The sequence below is a fragment of the Zosterops lateralis genome (assembly GCF_965231275.1).
Source record: "Zosterops lateralis genome assembly, chromosome: 2".
Lineage (NCBI taxonomy): Eukaryota > Metazoa > Chordata > Aves > Passeriformes > Zosteropidae > Zosterops > Zosterops lateralis.
In genome coordinates this window covers 68,541,547-68,563,698 of record NC_139763.1, presented here as the reverse complement: position 1 = coordinate 68,563,698, position 22,152 = coordinate 68,541,547, and the positions used below count along the sequence as shown (strand labels likewise).

At 37.1% G+C, this 22,152-nt stretch overlaps 1 long non-coding RNA gene across 1 annotated transcript in view; it reads left to right on the top strand.

Annotated features, from left to right (window-relative positions):
* The window catches only part of LOC310906055, a 69,779-nt gene extending 53,068 nt beyond the window's left edge, over positions 1–16,711 (top strand). Inside the window, exons 2-5 of the long non-coding RNA XR_014589344.1 lie at positions 7,338–7,368; positions 10,982–11,053; positions 11,277–11,358; positions 16,518–16,711. This is a non-coding gene — a long non-coding RNA (uncharacterized lncRNA). The remainder of the gene's footprint in view (positions 1–7,337; positions 7,369–10,981; positions 11,054–11,276; positions 11,359–16,517) is intronic.
* The last annotated feature ends 5,441 nt before the right edge of the window (positions 16,712–22,152 follow it).

Genomic DNA, 22,152 nt, shown 5'->3' with positions numbered 1-22,152 from the left:
TTTCTGAGCTGGGATGGTCTTTGCAATTTGTGTGTACATTGACTCTCATAAAGGGCTTTAGAGTCTCCTCTGGGTTAGAGAGACATTGCTGTACTAGAAACATTTGCTAATTATTGCCAATAATTATTCCTTCATGGAGATGCACTGAAACAGCAAAAACTATTGGGGAAAAGAAAAGCTTGGTATTGTTTGTACTGGCCTGTGTAACAGAGTGGAATTATTTTGCTTTACATGATTGTTCTTGTAACTAAGGAAACTTCAGAGCAGCTGCTGACTTATTGTTGATTTGTTTGCCAGTTAAATTTTCTAGATAAAAACAAAGAAAATAAATTTGGGGGAACTAGAAGATCAAAATGGGCACATTAATTATTTCTCTCTCTTTTCTTTGTAACTAAGGTACCCTGCATGCCTCAGCAAACTATTGTTGGAATATCTGAAGTATTAACATAAATAGCTTTAATTGAAAATATATCTCCTGAGAATTTCGATTCTTTTGCTGTGGGCTCAGACCTCCAAGATTTTCATACATATTGCTGAGGGCTAGTACACTGGGACATAAAATCTTCAGCAGTGGATGATGCAAGTAATTAATTATTATAAAAAGTACTTGGTTGTCAGATTTTCCTCCCCACTGAGCTTGGTAAAGCACCAAAGCAGATATGTTCTTGCCCCAAAGAATCTTCTTTTTATTAGCATGAAATATGGAAAGAAAGCTAAATATGGAGAGAAAGCTAAGCAGAGCCATGAGGATGATTTTTTAAAGATAATCCTCACAGTATTTTCATTCTCAAATATTTTCCAGTTTTGCTTTGTTTTAATTCTTGGAGGCTTATGGAATTGTACCAACTTTATTTCAGTATGCCTGCCTACAGTATTAAAAGATATCATGTTTCTGTAAGTTTCAGAACTGAGAAATTCTGAGCAGGACAAAGATCTAGTTTTTGTCCCCTTTGAAGAGAAAGACACTAAGAAGAGAGAGATAACATGTAGGTGTTGGGATATTTACCCTAAAAGCATGTCTCAGAAAATCTATGCATATTTGGGCTTGTTTTTTCAGGAAAAATCAACAATACACCTGCACATGGAAATACGAAAACTCTAATTTTTTAATAATTAAAACCTCACTGCTCTGTGGTTTTGTTCTTATTTTATCTACACTCATAAAAAGTTTGGATCCAATATGGATTAAAATATTAAAGGCTGAGCTCTGAAATTTTCAACAGGGTTCCCAGCATGACCTGATGGGTTCAAACACTGTTAAAAACCCAAACAGACACTGATCTGCTCTGAAAAGTCATCATCAGGATCGGATGCTTTCACTCATCTGGAATGTAGGTCCTCATCCTGGCAGCCCAAAATTTTTTTTCAAGGGCTGCTTTAAAGCAGATTTCCCCCATTTTCTTGCTCCATTTCTGAGAAGAGCTCCCTACTGGACATAACTGGAGTAATCTCCACCTTAAAATCTGGATGAGAAAATATTTTCACAATGGGACTTTTTGATCTCGCACAGAGGTTTGAACCTTCAGATGTAAGAAGGTCAGATCACTCTAAAACCTGTTTTCTTCTAGGGAATTCAAGGTTTTGTAGCTAGAAATAGGAGCTGAGAAACCATTGTGGAAATCATTGAAGAGCTGATAGGGAACATCCTCACAATGTGGAAGGCTAAAGCAGTTAATGAAGAGTGGTTGGGAATGGAAGAATAGGAGGTGGTTTTTGTTTTACATGTGGCATTATTGAAATTGATATGGGAAGGCTGAACCTTCTTGGCAGTATTTTGGCAGATCTGAAAAAGTGGAAAGCTCCAGAAAGAAGCAAAAGAGAGGACAAAGGGCTCCACTCATCAACTTCAGCAAATGACATTTTTGGGTAGGTTGAAGGAAATGGGTTTTTTTCAGTGGTAAAAAAACTTGGAGGCAGTAGTTTCCCTTCTTTTTCTTTTTACATTTGATGTCTGTCACTATTCCAACAAATGGTAGGATTTAAGCATGACAGACATCTTCAGTAAAGTTCAGGGGTTGGTGCTGTGTGACCCCAGAGACAAATCTGATTTAATCCTTTTTATTTCATGCAGGTATGGATATTTGTAACACTCAGCTCTCACAGGACACTTTTTATCAGTAGATCTTGGAGCATGTTGCAAATTATTTTTTGTCATCTCCTCCATTTCTCTTTCATAGAAATTAAAATGCAGAGAAGTCAAGTGACAGTTTTTTCTATGGGCAGATGTGGGAATAGAGCCTGTACTCCCTCCACACCTCTGTCCTGAGCTGCTCACCTGACTTCTGTGCCTCCTGCCTTCTCTGAGTAATACCATATCTATTGCAGCAGCTTTCAGCCCATTATTATCAACTCATTGCTTCTATTTCTTAAAATGAATGGAACTCAACTGCCCATTGCAGATCAGCACCGGATCATGAATGACATCCCACTGCAAAATGGGTAGGATTGGATCGCTAGTGCATCAAAGGATGGTTTTCTCTGAAACCGAAAGTGAACTGGACAGATCTTGTGAGAAGGCAGTGCCCAGAACAAATGTCAAAGTTCTGATCTAAAGCAGCTGATAGCTCATAATTGTGGTAAATATCCCAGTATAATTCCAGCTACATAGGGGCATCAGATGTTAACAAGAGCAGTGAAGGTGAGAAGGGTTACACTTAAGGGACAAGACTATGCTTGTCTTTCTTTCCAGTTCTGTTTTTATCTTGTAATGTAAATGTGAACCAGCATTTTAACCTTCCTATAACTGTATTTTCATGCTGAAGAAATGTGAATAACATTTCCCAAGTTTTTAGCAGCTCCTTGAAATCCTTCACTTGTGAGGCATCAGAGGTCAGTGATTGTATTTGCTATTTGGTTGTATTTTTCCACAGCAATCCATAGAGAAGCAGAGGATAATACAAAGCAGTTAATTCTCTTAAATATGTAGCTCATAAATATCTAGAACAAAATATTAAAAGGGATATTCAGATTTATTGAAGACCACAGGAATAATAGAACATACATATAATAACATTTGATGCAACTTTTTTAAAGAAATGTGGTGGTTTAATTTGTGTGTATGAAATACGCCCAACACTTTTTGTTAATTCAAAACTGTATGATATAAAATAACAATATCTCTTTTTCTACTGGTTTTGAGACTTCGTTTTTCCAATTATAGATGTTTTGATCTGGGAAAACCTGAATCTATTTGCTAGAACCATTTTGTTTAGCTGCTCTTATAAAACTCCTATCACAATTTAAAGGTTTTATCTAACAAGAAGATGCTATTAAAGTCTGTGAGCTTTAAAAAGCATCTCTGCTTAAGAAAAAAAAGAAATATCAAATAATAACAAATACAACAATAAAGCACAAAATGAAAATGGTAGAGGTACGTTACTCTTTGGAGTAATGTCCTGTAGAGTAACAGCTTAATTTCCTGAGGATCAACTGAAGTTCAACATTTTCAAGATAACTTATTATTTTCTGTGATTTTTTTCAAAGTAATATCTTGAAAAAGTGCCTAGCAGTCTTATCAAAAAGTTACTTGAAGAGTAGATATCTATAGAGGTCCTTTTGCATTGTAGTCAGTGAACCAGGACAAGACGAAGAAAACAAGTCCAAGACCTGTAAATGAAGTGTGTACAAAGTGTGTTTAGCTTGAGTGATCACTGGGACTCTGAACTACTCTCATGCCATTAATTGTTAACTTGGGTAAATACATTTCAGGCTACCAAAAACACCTCAACCAAACTTAGAATGCTTATAGTTGCCTCTTGGACATACACTGGTGTGTAGGGATGTATGATGAGATCCTTCAGGATAGTCCAAGCCATGACCAAAGAACTATCTGGTTTGCTTTGGAGGCTGTGCACTTCCAGATCACTTCGAAAGTCCCTTGTCTGAGAAAAACATCTGTGCTGTTGAGTGCTTGATGCCACATATGGACAATGTATTTCCAGTGCCATCACTGCAACATTGCACTGATTTGGGTGGATGTAGGCCCGGGGTTCTCAGGAACAAATATTTTTGAATCAGTGCTTTGTGGGTGCTCTTTTCTTCTACAAACTACTCAAATGCAGTTGATGGTTTTCTGCACTAACTAAAAGTGAAAATTAATGTATTCTCTAAGGCTGTGTCTTGTTTTCTTGTAATCAGTAATGCAATAGTTAATAATTATTGTGTGTTGTTTGTTATGTAAGTTTTCCCTTTGCTTTCTTTTATTTTGGTGCAGCAAATATTGTTCCACTAGAAGATAAAATGTGACTGTGAACAGTGTTTTTCTGTATTTTTAACGTCATTAGTATTGGTTTACTGATTGTATACTGAATTTCTTCCACTGAATTTACTACCAGGGTGATTCTTGTTCCTTCTTCTTAGGGAAATTATTTCTTTTTAAGTTCAACTGATGAAAATATATTCTAATTGTAATTAGTCAGTGAAGAAAGATGTATCTATATATCTATATAGATATATCTATATATATACATATGGTACTGAAAAATATTAAAAACAAGTATTTGAAGCAAAACAATATAAGAACAATATGAACATACTATAGAAGCCCAATTTTTAAACCTTTTAACTGTATCTTACTTCAGTGCATATTAATGAAATGGTCTCCTTGGTCCATGTAGAGAAGCATATATGTGGAATACTTCTGTTGGCAGCCCCTTTGGCCTGCCTTGTGTTGCCACTTTTTAAAAATTTTTGCACAAAAGTCCTCTAAATAATAAAAACAAAATCAGCAGCTCAGTGCATCTCATCTTAACCCCTGCAAATAGCCAGAGCTCACTCTTCAGAGGCAAAACCTGTGAGATGAACAGTTTTGAAGCAGCCTGCACAGGTGAAGCGTCTTGATGGACTGTGCTTTGAGGCTTGAGATTGTTCAAATGATGTCATACCCCTAAGGTGATTCTGAATGCTTCTTTTTCCTTCAATTTGTAATAATTTTGATTTCAGTTATGTAACATTTGCATGCAAAAATAAGATCTGCTCTCAGCCTTGAGAGTTTTTTTAATGCTGGATTTTCCTAGGTTACAGTTAGATAGTTCTGAATGGGAAGTGGGCTAATTTCCACCTGCTGCTGGGCAAGGTGGAGGAAGAGAAAACGAAGACATTTTAAATTTTATTGTTACTTCTCAGACATCAAAATACCAGATTAGAACTAAGGTCTTAAATTTAATAACTATTTGCCCTGGATGTCAAAGTTATCTGAGGGCCTCAAAATATTTTTTCTGTTCTTTATGGTTGATCACTAGCTCTTTTAGAAAGAATTGCTTGTGAACCTTATGCTTCCAAGAGAGCAGATCTAGAGATTGTCCTGATGTGGTTTGTCTACTTGTCCGCACTGATCACTGTTGCTTTTCCTAGTAGTCTTCAGCTTCAGGAGGCACAAATTGAAAGTCTCACCATATCAATGGTTGCACCATGAAATTCAAGTTTATCAGAACTTGCAGACCAATTTTTAAAAGCATTTACCATGATGAGACTGAGCGAAATCCAAAAGCATCACAAAAATGGTAACAAAAGTGGCAACGAAAGTAATAACAGGAAGCCATTTCAACTAATGTTGAATGGTATGGAGAGACGTCCTATTTTTCTCATGTGAGTCCTCTTTCAGAATAGCTAATTGTGATATGGAAGAAGGATGCACACAAAGCCTAGTTTACAAGGTTTAGTTCTCTAATATCCTCATCCCAGGGATACTGAGTACTTCTCTGATTTCTGTGCAACAGTTCTTCCAGCTCGAATCATAAAGAATTGGCAATTACGCTTCACTATTGAATTTTCTCTTCTCCCACTCTTGGGCACAGTATGCAAAACAAAGAATGAAAGCAGGAATTGTCTTGCTAGAAATGGAGCAGGCAGGTGGTAACCCCATTTTCAGCTCCTAATATGTATGGTTGATGGAGAAAGGCTGTAATCAACCAAATCAGAATAAAGTGCCTTTACACGAAGTGATATCTGAATGATGCAAACCCATGGTTGCCTGGCAATCTTTTTAAGCTTTTGATACTGCTAATTTGTTATGTATTTTTCACACAGCACTATCCTTAGATGATTACTGTAGCTGGTGCCATACAAAGAAATCTTTAAATTGTCCATGTTATATGGTTTTGCTGATAACATTGCCTGCTAGCAATCTTCTTATTGTCCTGTGATGATTGAAAGTGATTTTTCACAGAGCATGAACATGAGCTGGAAGCCTGGGAGTTATTGGATCAGGGTTCTGATCTTGGCAACAACAAAACGTATTGCATGGTGGTATGTGATTGGCAAAAATCCACTGTGTTCCCATATCACTGGCTGTTAATGACAAGAAATGATGCCTACCTCAAGCAGATACTGGTAGACTGTATTATTTTAGGTGATGGCAAGAGTTCCTGCAGTCAAGCTGCACATACACAGATGGTTATCTGGACATTTTATTAGTTTTCCTACAGGAGGTACTGAAAGCCTTGCTCTAACAGATAATTGTCACCTCTGCCATTGTTGCTTTGAATTTCCTCACCTTCCAGATGCTGCTATGGCTGACACACACACTTTTAAAAATTAGCTTCATTTTTCACTTCATCTTTCTTGTCCCATGCTTCCATCTCATTTTACTTTCCATTTTGCCATCCAGATCTCATCTCCTCTTCTCCTCCTCTTTTTTCCTTTTCTCACACCTGTTTTTTTTTCCTTGTGTCTCCCTCCTTTATATTGTTTTCCTTTTCCTTCACAGTATTTTTTTCTCTCTTAATTTCTTGTCTTTCATCTTCTGTCTTTTTTTCCCCTACAACTATATTCTTTTCTCTTTTTCCTTTCTACCCAGTATGTTAATAAAACATTTGACCATTCAAACATTTTCTGTCTCTACTCTTCAGGCTTCTGAATTATTGCTATAGTTCTACCAAAACTTAATTACCACATCAAAGAAGAGCTGTCCTCATTTAGGCAGGATTTCAGCCTTTCCAGATTTTTTTAAACATGTTTGACCTAATTAGAAGTCCCATTTAAAATGACACTTCTACAGAAGCAGGAGGAAATTGGACAAGTTGTTTCCAGGATATTGAACATGTCTTAGATAAAATTTAAGAAATACAAAAATGTTAGATTTTTTTTGAGGTGTTGAAATAAAACTGATGGTTAAGTATAATAACATCCAAGTTTTATGATAATAGCACATCCTTTCTCTATCAAATAAATATGTTAATTTTAATATAATAAATAATAACTATGTGTCAAGACCTGCAATTGCTCTACTTTATGACAGCATCCATTATTTTATGAATTACTTGCAGGAAACCCACTTTTTTTTATCACACACTTTTATGACTTTCTTGTTCCTAATGAGGTAAATTCACTTTCCACAGAGGCCTCATAAGAACTGCATATAATAAATTGGTGAGTGCTATGATTTCCCTTCTGCAAGTGTAAGTTGTTACATTCTCCAAGTACAAAGTCTTTGTATGTAAGCCTGTGCTGTAGCTGCTTGTTATTTTAACTCTGAATCATTACTGGTCTCTTCCAATGCAGTTTCTGAGATGGTGAGTCTGCAGGTACTAAATCTGTTAAAATTAAGATTGGCAGTAAAATGAAACATGTTAACAATCACACTGATTAATAAATCAGGAGAATAATTCACTTTGGAAAGTGGCAAATTCAAAATGGCCTGGGAATTGTTAAACAGGGGCACACATCCTTCTGAAATGCACAGGGATACTCAGGCTGACAGATGTAGCTTGTTTAGCACAAAAAGGAATTTCTTCTGCAGGCAGGATTTTCTGTGCTCTGTGTCATGTAAGAGACCAGCACACTGGGATCTCACTGACCTTAATAACTATAGGCAGCAACTTCTGCTGCCTTAGTTCTGTTGACTTGGAGGGAATTGAAAGAGCAGAGAATTTATTACTGTATCCACTTTCCTTAAATCCCTAGGAACATGTGGACTCTCAAAGGTGTGTCTTAAAACTCCACAGCAAAAGTTTAGTGTATAAATAAGACAGGCTGCTGTGAGAATGAAGTACTTCACCTGTTCCCTTCTTCTGCAGCTGAGCTCCACAGGGCAGTAAGGATCCTGCCTTGCATATTTGCAAGTCTCTGAGATAATCACTTATAAACCTGGTATTTTCAGACCTGTTTTAGTCTCTGCCTAGGGCTCATTGAACACTATGATTAAAAGGTAAAAAGTGGATGTGGATTATTTTTTTTTAATGAACTGTTCTATATCTGGAATGGCTGGGAACCAAAGGCTGAATGTGGAAGAAAATTAGAACCAACTGAATAATGTTCTAGCTCTGCAAACACTAACGTTAAGTAGGTTATGTTAGAGGATGTTGTCCATTATAGTTTCTATGTGTACAATATCTATTTAATAAAGAATGCCCTGTGAAGGTCAGATTCAAAAGAAAGGCAGCCTGTGATGTGTGTATGTTTGTAGCTAATTTAGCTGCATAGAAAAGATGCACTTTGAATAGAGGGAGATTTTGATGTTACAATTCACATTCATTTCAGTGGTCACAGTAGGGTCCCTGCATCTTCTGATGCACCAGATCAATAAATCAGAGATTGAATAAGCCTCATTGAATATGTTTCTTGGCTCTGGTTCATTTTCTCATGAAGTCCTTGGCCATCTGTTTACTAACTCCAGCTCAAGGGGGAACAGACCAGTAACATAAAACAGCACTTTCATGCCAAATAGCCTGAAACCAAATGGCTCTAGATTATGTATGGATTATGAACTTACGAGCAGAATACTGATTTCTTGAATCACTAAAAACCTGAAAGAAATGGGCCTTCATTTGACTGGAGCCTGCAGATATGACAATAATTCAAGTGTGCAATGATGCATTTCAAGATGACATTCATAGCTTTGGGGACCTTACCATATAAATTTGGTTCTTTTCAGTGTTTTCTAGTTCTTTTTCTGTGTGATTGCTGATGTAATGTATATTCTGATTAAGAAGCCAGAAATGGTTGATTTTTGGTGGTCTCATGTTTTATCTGTGATCACTGAGTTTGCTCCCCATCTTTCAGGGTGATGAGCAGTTAAGTTCCAGTTATTACAGTAAAGCAACCACTCTTGACTAGTGGCTGTAGCTGTTTGTCATGGGGTTGGAAGATCTTTGTTGTTTGGGAATACAAATTTTCATAATTTCCTCTTTTTTTGGCCTCTGAGCACAAATGAAGGATTTGTGAACAGCATATTCCCTTACACTAGTGTCTTTCTGAGCATCACACATGGCAGCAGAAATGCTAACAAAAACAAACAAACAAGCTAAAACATAGACAGCAAAATTCCACAAATTCTATAAATACACCCTCTTCTTTTGCTGTATAAGATGCATATCAATAAAGGCAGAGCCTGTGCTGGTTCGTAGACTGGCAGATTTCCCAAGAAGTGCAGAGCAAAACTAAATATCTGTCATTAAATACCATTAAAATAAATAGTTTTTTGGTATAATTTCGTGCTGTATCAGATTAGCTGTGTGAAGCAACTTACGCAAGAAATGATGCTGCATATTATGGGAGCCATTAAAGTAAATGTTGCTACTATTCCATTAATTTAAATGGGAAATTACGAGTGTGATAAACCATTTAGAAACTTGGCTTGCAGCAAACACACAAGGACACTTCTTTTAGCAACAAAGGACCTTGGACTGTTCCAAGCAGAATTCTGTTTGGGAGGCTTATGGTCATACACAGAGTACATTCATTTTCCATAGCTCACCATCAGCTGGAGGTGCTCAGCATCCCCTAGTGAAACATTAGGTAGGTGTAAAATGAGGCCCTGTGCTCCAGAGATATGTTTGGGGCATAAGTTTTTTCAGATCTGAGTCAAGCTCTTCATGGAATTTTCCAGGAATGAGCAGTTTTTGGTAGTGTGATAATCCTGATTGTGTTCACTTTTTGGATTTTAACAAGTGCTGATTCAGCAAAATGTTGTGTGACTGTTCCAGAAGAACTTCCTTGGAAAGTTTCTATCTTAAAATATAACCTTTCTTTCTTAATAGCCAGTATGAGAAAAAGAGATTTTTCAGTGCCATGCAAATGAACTCTGGGAGAAGGCAGTGGATATAACACAACAACAGAGACAACTCACAGACACACAAGGCAGAATTTATCATTGCTTCCAGTTAAATCTGGAGTTTCTCTGTGGTAAATATGAGACAATGCAGTAGTATATAAATAATTAATGCATTTGAATGCATTTTCAATAGCATTTCTATTGTGTCTTGATTACTTGTGGTGAAATAGCATCCATACACTAGAAATGTACCTGTGCAAACACATGAAAAAATGTTAGTTCCTTTCATATATGCGTTTTCTTTTTACTGTTTGAACAGGAAAACAGATTGCTCTGTTGGCAGCAGGTGGAATCTGCCTCTGTGGAAGTATTCAAATCTCAAGAGAATAAGGCCCTGTGCAAATTGCTCTCTGTTTGAAGCCCTGAGCAGTGGGTCTAGAGGTCCCTTCCAACATAAATATTGAGTGATGCTACTCTATACTTTGAATTATAGACAATTATGCACTTCTACTGTAATCTCAAGGGCATAAAAATGTATTTTGTTGCACATAAGGTGTTTGAGGTGTACAGGAATAGTCAAAACTCATTTTTCTGTTTACTCAGTGATACTGATCATATTCCTTGACACTTCTCACAGACTCAGTTCCAGTCAGGCTGAACTTCTACAGAATAAACACCTTAAGGTGCAGAAAATAGAGCAAGCCAGGAAAAAAAAAAGAAAAAAAAAAAAAAAAGAAAAAAAAAAAAAAGAAAAAAAAACACAAAAAAACCCAAAAAAACCCAAAAAAACAAACAAACAAACAAAAAAAAAAAAAAAACAAAAAAAAAAAACAAAAAACAAACCCGAAAACCCCCCTCTATCACCTCTCAGAAGCAGCTGGAAATTTTTCCAATTTGTGGCTTAAATGCAATTGAAAAGTCTTTGGTTTGTCATGTTTAAGTTTTGGTGGTGTGTTTAATTTATTTATTTATTTATTTATTATTTTTTAGGGAGGTTTTCTCCTCATAGGAATTTACAGCAAAATAAAATCAGGGTGAAGAGAAATGTTCCCTTGACCTCAGGTATGGTAAGGTTTTCCTGTCACGAGGCTGTGCTGTGTCTCACTGGTGCTTTTTGTGTGTATTTGCACTAGTTGAAAAGATTTGCCCTATTTGCAGTCTCTTCAAAAGATGAGGATGGCAAGACCACAGAAATATAATATAATTAGGGATGCTCTTGGATTTGAAATTGTTTATCTCCCAGATATGATAACAATGGTATTAGTTCTGCTTCCATATCTGACAGATACTTAATGCTGAATGTAGCCAAGAAAATACTGCACAATGCATGGAGAAAATTGTACTCTGAACATCTTCAGGACTATCAGGTTAGTTTTGTGTTAATGCCAGAAATCTGATTTTCTGAATTGTTGAGGAAGAAACAGTAAATAGGAATAACATGTGAAAAAAGTAATGCAAACCCTTATTTTGTTTTAGATTGCCAAAGTAGATTTGCCATTATTTTTCTCCATTGCCTTGGGGAATAGAAAGCCTGCTTTTTAATGTAAACTACTGATTTCATTGAATTTGTTGCAAATTAAGAAAAACTCTACAAAGCTATTTTTTATAATAATTCCCTCTAGTAGAGCAGAACTGGGAACTCCCCCTTTGTCAAGTGGGTCTGCAAGTCAAGCAGTTGCAATGGAAGTTGCAGAAGTTTATGGCCATTCACTATGTCTAACTGGAGACACCAGAGCTCCCTTATGTATTCCCCTACCTCCAGTAGGTGTACAGATGGGATAGATGGTGTTACATCTCCTCAAGGTCACTCCCAGCCGTGGGTTTCACATTGTTCCCAGTTCAGTTGTATAGTAGTTCACCTCATGCTCATTTTGCATCCAAGGAGAATTCTTATTCTCACTAGGCTAGGCTATGAAGTTGCAAATATGAGACCTTTTTAGTGCTATCTTTTTGCTGTTTCTCAACATTTTCCTCCTAATTTCTCATTTCGTACTGAGAGTGAATATATTTAGTTCATTTTATGCAATATAGAAGGGACTTAATTGTTCCCACTGGTCTAAAACAATTGGCCAAAGTTAGGTGGCCTTAGACCAGAATTAAAGTTGTCTGCAAACACTGCTTGTTTCCTGTTGTTTGTCACAGACACAAGGGTTTTTATACTTGATAGATTATGGGAAAAAATCAAACCTGCAGAATATAATGAAAAACTCCAAAAAATGCACAGATTGCATTTTAATCTCCAGTAAATTTTTCTATCGTACATCAAAACAACTAGAAGAGTTTACAGGAAATGCTTCTTTCTGTAGCTTAGCTATTGAAATAAATGGGACTGTTATACAATTCAGAAACTTGAAGATGGAATTTATCTTATCATATTCTTAGGGTGTAAAGAAATGTATCAGGCAGACAATGTCTTTGAAAACCTTCTATTGTAATGAATTTGGTATTCATATTTTTTCCTAGACAAGTTTATTTTAGAAAAAGAAAATTAATACAAATGGGCTATTGAAAGTCATTTGTGAATTCACTCAATATTTTGAAAGAATAAGAAAAATGTCTTGGCCATTGCTAGATAAAATGGATATCTTTAATATTGCAGAGAGGTGGTTATACAACACAGACTTATCTCCTTCCTGTCCCTTGCTACAATTTTCCAAGTTCCTGGGTGTCTGCATTGTGGCTTTCTAGCTCATCTAAGCCATACATTGCAACTCTTTTCCTCTGAAGTGCACTGTTAAAAGACCCGTCCGCATTTCAGGTTCGGCACAACACGGCTTTCATTTTCACACTCTTTCTTTTTATCCAGGCAGGTCGGGAATGGAGGGAATGGTCTAACACCTCAGTCTCAGCTTTGGTAGCTGGAAAGGGAGATGCCTCATGAGCTGGAGGAGAGCAGTCCCAGGGAGAAAATAGCAAATGGACCCTTTCCTAAGCGTTATGCTCTGTGCAGCTCTCACACTTGCTCACAATCCAAAATGCATCCTGTCCCACATAAAGCTGCAAAAATTAGTAGGGGAGAAGGGGTACAGGGAGGGAATAGGAGGAATGAAGAAAGCATGAGATAGTCAGAAAGTGGAAAAAATATTCTGTTGGCAATAAACATTTTTCCATGATTTTATGTGAGTAAATGAGCACTTGGAACCCAGTCGCATAACACAAAGAATAAAAAGAAGGTCTCCGACTGTTAAAGCTTCTTCTTGATGTGGGATCTGCTCTGTGGCACTAGGGGGTGAAAAAGTGTGCTCCAGCAGAGGCTTCTCTAGCAACTGTCAGCTGTATGTTGTCTTAACAATGCCAAAGGCAGAACTGCATAAGTCAAGCAGTTTGCTGGTTGAGAGCTAAAAAGGTACAGAAGAGTCATTGGTTTATATCCATCAGAAAAAAAAAACCACCACAACCCACGCCATCTTTTATTCTTTTGTCACTGAACAGAATGGGTCATTTGTAACAAAATCTAAGGAATGAGGACATCAATTCACAATAGTGAAGGTGCTGTGGGCCTTTGTAATGTTCCAGTCGCTGAGTTTAATGAAAAAAACTAACCCACCTTCAAAGCCCTCCAGCATTTAAAAGCATTTCTCTCACTTTTCCCCTCCTAGAAGCTCCAACACAATGCTATTGCATATCCCAGGAGGGCTGCTCTGATCTTGTCAGAGGTGTTCCATAGGTTATAACAGGTACTCACAGCTGCTGAAGTAAGATTTGAAACTCACATAGCCTTCCTTCTAGGTATGTGTCTTACTTACTGGGTCACAGGGGATGGTAATAACAAGGTTCAACAAAGTAAGATGTCTTAATGTGAGTCTCATTCTTTTTTCTGAAAATTCACTAAAAAGCTATTTAGCCCAGTATTTCTGGTTAAAATGCTTTTTAGATACTGCCCTCTGGGGTTATCATCCTTTAGCCATCCCACTTTCCACTGTTGCTGTTAGTTAAATGTTTTTAAGATAGCAGAGCAGCTTATTTATGTTTGAAAGACGTAATCTTTTTAATTACACATTTCTTATTATTGATTTTGCATGACAGTGCATAGTAAAATTTGAAGTGTTATGTTCAAAATGTTGCACCAGAAGAAACAGGAAAAAATAAGCTTCCTTTGGATGTTGTGCTATCATCTGACATCGGCTCCCCAGAAACCTTGTTGTGACTTACACAGAATCATAAATACCTGTCAAACCTTGAGCATTCCCAGGAATTTGGCATCCATTACTTCCCTGGGCAACCTGTTCCAAAAATAATTTCTTCCTCACAGCCAACCTAAATCTACCCTCTTCCAATGTGAAACCATAACCCCTTGTTGTATCACTACAGGCAAATTGTAAAATGTTTTTCTCTGTCTTTCTTATAAGCCTCCTTTATAAATCGAAAGGCTGCAGTAAGGTCTTGCCAGTAACTTCTCTACTCTAGGCTGAACAACCCCAATTCTCGTAGCTTTTACTTCACAGGACAGGCGTTCCAGTCCAATGATCATTTTTCTGTGTTCCTCCTCTGGATCTGATAGATGCCACTAGGAGCTGTGAGTGCTACTCATCTCACAGGTTGCTCTGTTTCTTCCTTCTCTCTATCTTCCTTTAAAAGTAGTTGTCTCCAGGTGTGCCTGGATTCTCTCTATAGAGATGCTCTGCTATTCAACATATTTTCTTAAACCTTAGAGAAAAGCAATTCAACAACTACTGCACACACTGGAACATGGTAATGACATTTGGTCTGTTTGTGCGTGAACAGAACTAAAATCAGGACAAGAATCACGTGACTTCTGAGCTGCAGCCCAACTTGTAGAAGAACAAACTAGTTTGAAAACTAGTCCAGTTTTCACAGATGTCACTGATGGAGACCCCAGCACAGACACATTTTCAATGGATAAGTGTTTCATTACTTATTAAGTGTACTCTAGATTCAGCTTTCCACACCAATAAACCTTTTCTTTGCAAGGTCTCTCCTGGTTTGTGCAGATACGCAGTCTTGTGACCCAAAAACCTTACAACCACTCCTTTTTTCAGCTGTGTGGTCTGAAATGCCTGAGTTTTCACTGAATTTTCTTGTCTTCTCATCCGTTTTAATTTTCTCAAGATTTTTGCTGTCAGTTTCCTTCTTGGACTTTACACACCAGTCTGTAGCTGGATATTCCAAGACCAATTGTGGCAACGCCAAACACAGTAGAGAGCTCTCAAAAGATAGGAAGTTTTCTGGACACTCTGTTGGAGCCCAGCCCATTGGACTTTTTCCTCCTTACGTATTCTTGGGTCTCCTGGTGCTGTAATTTACCTGTTATTATCACCTCCAGCAGCTATCACCTCTTAGCTGGGCACAGTTACTCAGGTTTTTTTTTTTTTTTTTTTTTTTTTTTTTTTTTTTTTCTGTGAAATACAGCCCACTAGCTCAGCCTGCTGATAAGTATCATGTCTCCAGCAGTTCATGCACAGCATTTCCCCAAATTTCTCTGTAGTAAGCAATGAATTGTTGCAAACCTTTGGATAAGGGTAGCAAATTGTCAGCTTAGTCTTTGCATGGTATTCTTAAACACATTACTTAGAGGTTGGGGGCAATATACTGATTGAAGCAAAGATTTTTCCTGTTGACTTTAATTTCCTTTTCTCAGTCTGGTGATATGCTGGCTGTTCAAAATGGAAAGAAAAATAAAAATCATTTGGAGCTAGGGCAACAACTCTTATATCTAGAGAAGAAGCAGTGGCTGTTATATGTCTTGTGTACACAGTGTATTTGACACAGACTCACATTCCTTCAAGCAAAGAAGGGAAAATGTCTAGATGAAACATCTGTGAAATAAGTGTGAAAGTGTTTGGAAAATTTTATTCTCAAAGTCATGATCATCTTTTCCCTGCCAAAGGAGGAGGAGGAGGTATTGACTGCTGCTCTGCAGAAGGGCTGCCCAGCAACTGACACTCTAATCAATGGAGCAATTGAGTGGAAACTGCATTTTTAATTTTCCAGATGATATCAAGCTTGGAGGGTCTGCAAGGCTACCAGTGAAGTGGCTCAGGTTTCAGAGTGGTCCTGACAACCGTGTGGAAACCACCTGACCTTTCCCTTCTATGCCAATTCAGTTCAACAGAGGCAGGCACATTTGACTGGAAACATGTGCAGGAAGGGAGATGAATGATTTGGCAGCAGCTCTGCAGAAAGTGCTCTGAGAATCACAGGGGATGAGAAGACCATGAATCAGCATTGTGCAAAAAAGGCAAACATCATACGGGGATGTATAAATAGGAATCTTAAATATAGGCCAGTTAATATAGTTCCCCTGCTCCACTTGGCAGTTTAGAGAACTTGACTGGTATAAAGCTGTTCCTGAATTTGTAATTACAAAAAAATTCAATGATTTTTTTTAGATTAATTGTGAAGAAAATGGAAAAGATAATACAAAAGTAATAGAATTAAGGAGAATCAAAGGAGTTTACTGTATTATCTATTGATGAACATCCTAAAGATAAGAGTAGTAAACACCGGTAAGTAGCACTGGCCATGAAGTTATGGGGTCTCTATTATTGGTTGTTTTTTAAAATAGGTAGGACAAACTGATATTAGGACTCCAGCTTATAGAGAATGTGATCCTACCTTATGGCAAGAAGATGGACTTCAGGGAGCACATGTACCACCACCAAGAGCCTTTCCTAACTCTACCTCAGCCTTTCCCTGATTTGGCACTGGATTAATGACATGAGGCTGGAAACTGAGGCATGTGGGAAAGAGTAACCAGAGACCTGGATTGCTGTCAGGACCTCTCTACTGGCCAGAAGATGACAAGGAGATGTGGTAAACATGAAAATGATTGCATATTCATGCCACACATGACATAATTTTCTTATAAATAAAGATATACCAGCTTGAAAATACATTGGCATTAGTAGTGCTGTAAAAAAATGGACAGATGTTAATATCAAGATATTTTCTTCTGGGGCTTAACTTTAAATAGTTTTAGGAGAACTCATTCAACAACAGATTGACAAGCTAAAAATTCAAAAACTCTCAAAATGCCTCTTACATTTCCGTGTCTGCAGAAATCAGAACCTAAATCTCCCAAAACCTCAGTGTGTTCATATGCAGATTCACTTTTCTGCAAAGCCAGCAAGAAAATCACAAGCTCTCTTTATCCAGCCTAAGTAAAAGAAAAAGGGATTTGACAGCTGGCCTTAAACACTTTCTCCTTGATGATTCAAAGAAAAGGGAATCCATCTAAAGCTGTTGATTAATACAGATGGAGAGCAATACCTTGAAAATCTACCCCTTAGGAGTATAATAAATGAATGCTTGGGGTGGGGGAAGGGCTTTCTTTTACAAGATTTTCAAACAGGTCTTTACAAGGGATCTAATATCTATTTTGTATTACAGGATGACTTTTGAAGTTGTGAAATGTAAGAGAAGAGCTTTATAGACTCTCATAAGGGTGATATGTACCACACAGAGTCTAGACTTTGAGGAGTTATCATAGCTTCAAGATAAATCTCTTTCTCTTCATACAGTCCATGTAATTAATAGAGGCAAGAGGCTGGCCAAAAGACAAAATATTATTTCAGATAAAGACTCTTCTAAAATATTTTTCAACATTTTGAAAGACTAGCAATTGTCATGGATTGCAAGGCACATTTCTAGAAAGTACCAGAATATTTCATCAAAGAATTCAAATGTATTTCAATGCATTTGAAGCTATTTAATAATTAAATTAGCTCTTTAGGTCAAGTTTTAGCACACAGGAAGTTTTTTGCTGTTGCTATCACTAGTATGCATTGTAGAGTTAACCAAATTAAAAGTTTGAGAATTCCTCTAAATTCTTACAGCTCTATCAAAGTTTCCCAAACAGTTACATGGAAGCAAAATGGAGCTTTTTATCATGACTGAACTGAAATCTGCCTCTAATTTAAAAACTTTATAACAAATTTGGTAAAATGTAGTCTGTCATTCTGTGTTTATATGTACCTTCAAGAGAGATGAGAGTAATAAGAATTTTATTGAACACCCATATGTACATATTCAATGTGCTACAAAATATCTGTTTAAATCTAATTAAAGGAGAACATTGTAATTAGAAAATCCCTTTTTTACTTCTCCTGAAAATGGCATGTTTTTATTAAAAGGAATGCTGTAGAAATGTATAGTTTGCAAGAACTAATTTGTCTTCTTATTTTTTTATTTCTTTCAAAATCATAGGAGACTTTTAGAAGTCATTTCCTCCCCAGAAAATAGGAAATAAAATACAGTAACTTTTATTGCATCAGGAGAATATATTTTCCCCGATTGTGTCATCCAATGGTAGTTACATGACTCTTCTAGACATGCTGACATAAAAAAACCAAAACAATTTTTAAAGGGTGAAAAAAGAAACTTCAGAAATATGTTCCTTAGGTTGTACACATGGAAGGCCGCAGTACAAAACCCCAGTCTTTTTATGAGCCATCATTTCTACTATGTAAAACATATTAACAAAGGAAAGAAGCAAATCAAATATATTCTTACAAAGCAGGGCACATTGTGCATGCAAATGAGATCACATAAATCCCAACTCCTTCCTTTTGGTGAAACATTGCATTAGAACTCTTAGAACATAAAGAGGAGCAAATACAGCATTCATATGCCCTGTAAGCAGAGAAATCTTGTTTTCCTTTTAAAACAGGGATTTTAATCAGCAGTAATTAATCCCCAGATAGTAATGAAATTGATATTCTCATGACAGTAATTAGGACAGTACCTTAGACTACTGCTGTAGTCATTGTTCAGCAGAGGACCAGAAGTGTCCTAGAGAAAGTTGTTGCTGGACACATCCCACACCAATACACTGAGCAGAATGTTATGGGGCCTGAACAGGACCAGCAGGAGAACTGAACTTGAGATTTACATCCAGTTCGTTCCATCTAACAAGGACACTGGGGATGGAATCCCAGTTTGAACTGAATGTCACCTAAGAGGTCATCTACACCTTACAAACATAAGATAAGGCAAAGCACAAGTGGTTTCAAAAAACAACACCAGTCCCATGTTCTAGCCCTGGCAGCTAAAAACAAAGTGGCTTCACCTAACCTGATCTCCTGCCACTCTGACTGTAACTGGTGACTTTACATCAGTAATGAAGCCTCTGAGGTCAAGTACATTCCTGGGCCAAGGAATATTTGTGTATCATTCAACTCCTTCCTCTAAGTGAGAATTAAAAATCCATAATCTGTGTTTTAAATTGATGGTATGCATTTCAGTCATAAAGAGGTACCAGTTAAAAATAATCAGAAGAGTGATGTCTGTTTGATAAAAGGAGATGGCAAAGAATAGAGAAATGTTATTCTTTTCTCTGAGTCTAGAGGCTTAGTATAAATATTAAAAATAAATTTATAAGAGGCTAGTAAATGCTTAATGAATACTATAAACATGTTACATAGCTACAGAAAGTCAGTATATTGTATTCTGGGAGACAAGAAACAATGTTTTCAAAGCAACCTATCAGGCCTTATCATAGAATTTTGACTCTAAAGTAATAATTCTAATCTACTTAAAGCCATTTGAAATTGGATTTAAATATAAAATATGACCAAAAAAAAAAGATTAACATCATTATCTATAGCTATATCTGGTACAAACAACATAGCATGTCTGTGAATAACTTTCAAGTATAAGGAAATGAAAGCTGGATTGGAAACACTTGAAAAGTGTTCTCGCTTTGCTTCAAAATGAACTCTGGACTTTCTACATTAATCAGACAGAAACCAAGCAGACAAAAGAATTTTAAGTACTGCAGTGGGGAAGGGCTTTCAGCTATTATCAGTATGAAGACATTAATGTGAAGGTCAGGTATTCCCGCAATACAAGGTACAAAAATCACACCTGTCATGACAGCTTGTAATGGGAAACAAAGCATTAAATTGGGAGAAGTCCATTCATGGCAGTATAATTGCAAAAGGTATTTTTGCAGCACAGAAAGAAAGTGTGGGTGACCCTTCCCCACTAGGTATAAGGCTTCATTTTTTTGTAGTAAATTCCATGACAATTTTCATATTTAATTTCTGTCTACATGTATTTTTTAAGGGGCTGGCTACATTGCAAATGGATGGATGATGATTCAAAGTGTGTGACTTACAGTCTGTTATGCCCTTTGCATAAAGGCACATGTATACTTAGATTAATCTGTCTACTCTTGTGCCTGCCCATATGAGATAACACAGTTGTTAAGCAAGTCACATTCATTATCTTGCTACAGCATGTTCTTTTATTGCAATGGCATGCTTACTTAGCAATTCTGGATACCTGGAGAAAATCTGAAATGGCTGAACTCATGTCAAGAGATAAGATATGTGGAGGCAAAAGCCTCTTATTTTTACAGATCATAGAGTGTTTCTCCAGAATGTGTCGTCAGTCACTCCCTCAGAAAGATGAAATACTTTTCCCTTCTTGAGTCTCTCCTCCATTTATAGTCCTTTATATCATTGGAATACCATGTTCTGAGGGTGTCTGCTGTCAAGTGTATTTTTCATGCATACTGTGTCTGGCTGCAGTCACAAGGTGCAACGGGAACTAAAACGGGAGAAGGCAGATCACTAAATCTTCTCTGCTGTTATCTGACCAGAGACATGAACTCCCTTTGGTTTCTTTTCTTGTATGTTGGTGCTATCGTCACATTGCATCTCTGGCATTGGCACTGCATGTGTGAGTCATGACCACTGGGCTGCAAAGCAAACCTCATTTTCTCACTCCCTTGCTTCTAGATGAAAAACAACTCATGCCAGCACAGCTGGGTGAAAGGAGTAGTTTCCTTGAGGGTAGAAAACAGATCTTCAAGTCTTCAGGCGGAGTCATGCACATCCAGAAATCTCAGTCTTTCCCACAGCCAGATAAATGAGCCAAACTGGAAGGCTGTTACAACTTAAGCTTCTCTACTTCTTTGATTTTTTGATATAAAAATTCCATCTGTATCAAAGCTAGCATGTACATTTCCATTAAAAAAAACTGTGGTCTTGATAAAGCTGCATTTTCCAACAAAAAAAAAAAAGTTTCTGTTGGAAAATTTCCAACATATCCTATAAAATCCCATTTGGATGACAAATTCACTAAGATAAAATCACCTTAATAATAACTTAGGGCTTAATATACATTTACCAGCAAGGAAGGCTAATCCTCAGAAATTTTCAGCAGTCATTTAAAGAACACTGTGCCTCATCCATCTGACTTGTTTTTGAAGCAGTCTTCTTCTGAACTTGGATATTTAATGAGATCCTTTCTGTAGCATTATTAGGGTCTGGAGCTCTTGAGCTCAAATCTCTGTTGGAAGCTACTGATAGCCATTGCAACAACTTGTATTATTGTAGTGCCTTTCATCCCTTTCCAAAGCTTTCATATTCACATTGATGACATCTTCACCTTCCCTTCTTCCCCCGGAGTGCCAAGAAAAACTTTAGAGATTAGGGATTCTAGAGAAGCAATTAATTTATATTAATGACAGACAGTATGCTGATGCTAGCAGCCCAAGTACTGTCAAGTTTTGGGGGCTTAAAAACAAATTCTTTTTTTGTGAGAAAGGTAGGTAAACTTTGCAAATCTAAGGCATGGGAATAAAAAAAGCAATGCTCTGCTGTATAATCTGATCTAAAATTACCACCATTTACCACCAGTTTTATCACCAGTGTTTAGAAATACGTCTTGCACATGTATACACACTGAATTTCTTTCCTATCTAGCTGATGGTCACGTAACTTTCTCAGAAGTGAGAGGACTAGGAATGTTTGTAAACTTGTCTGAGACATGGTAACTACACTACACTATTCATTTATATCATGAATATAAAATACATTAACTGCTATGAATTTTTCTCCCCCTCTTAACATGTGTGAATCAGAGCTCTTATTTACACTCCTGAGCCCACTAGCAAACAGTTCATGGAATCAACAATGTGCAGTTGCCCAGCTGGCCCAAAAATAACTTTTCTTATACCTTCCTTCCCTTGCAGTTCCAAGAACCATGAGTCTTCTTGGCCTTACATAGACCACTCCTATCCCACCTGACAAGAAGCATCCAAGATTTTCATCCTTGATGTTTCTGAATTTGGGAAATTCAGTCACTCTGTGCAGGTTGGCATCACAAAAAGTGTCTTGGAACAGAACAGAGAAGAGTAAAGGGTTTCATATCACAGCAATAACAATGGTAGGTCTGTGTGTGGGGTGTTATCC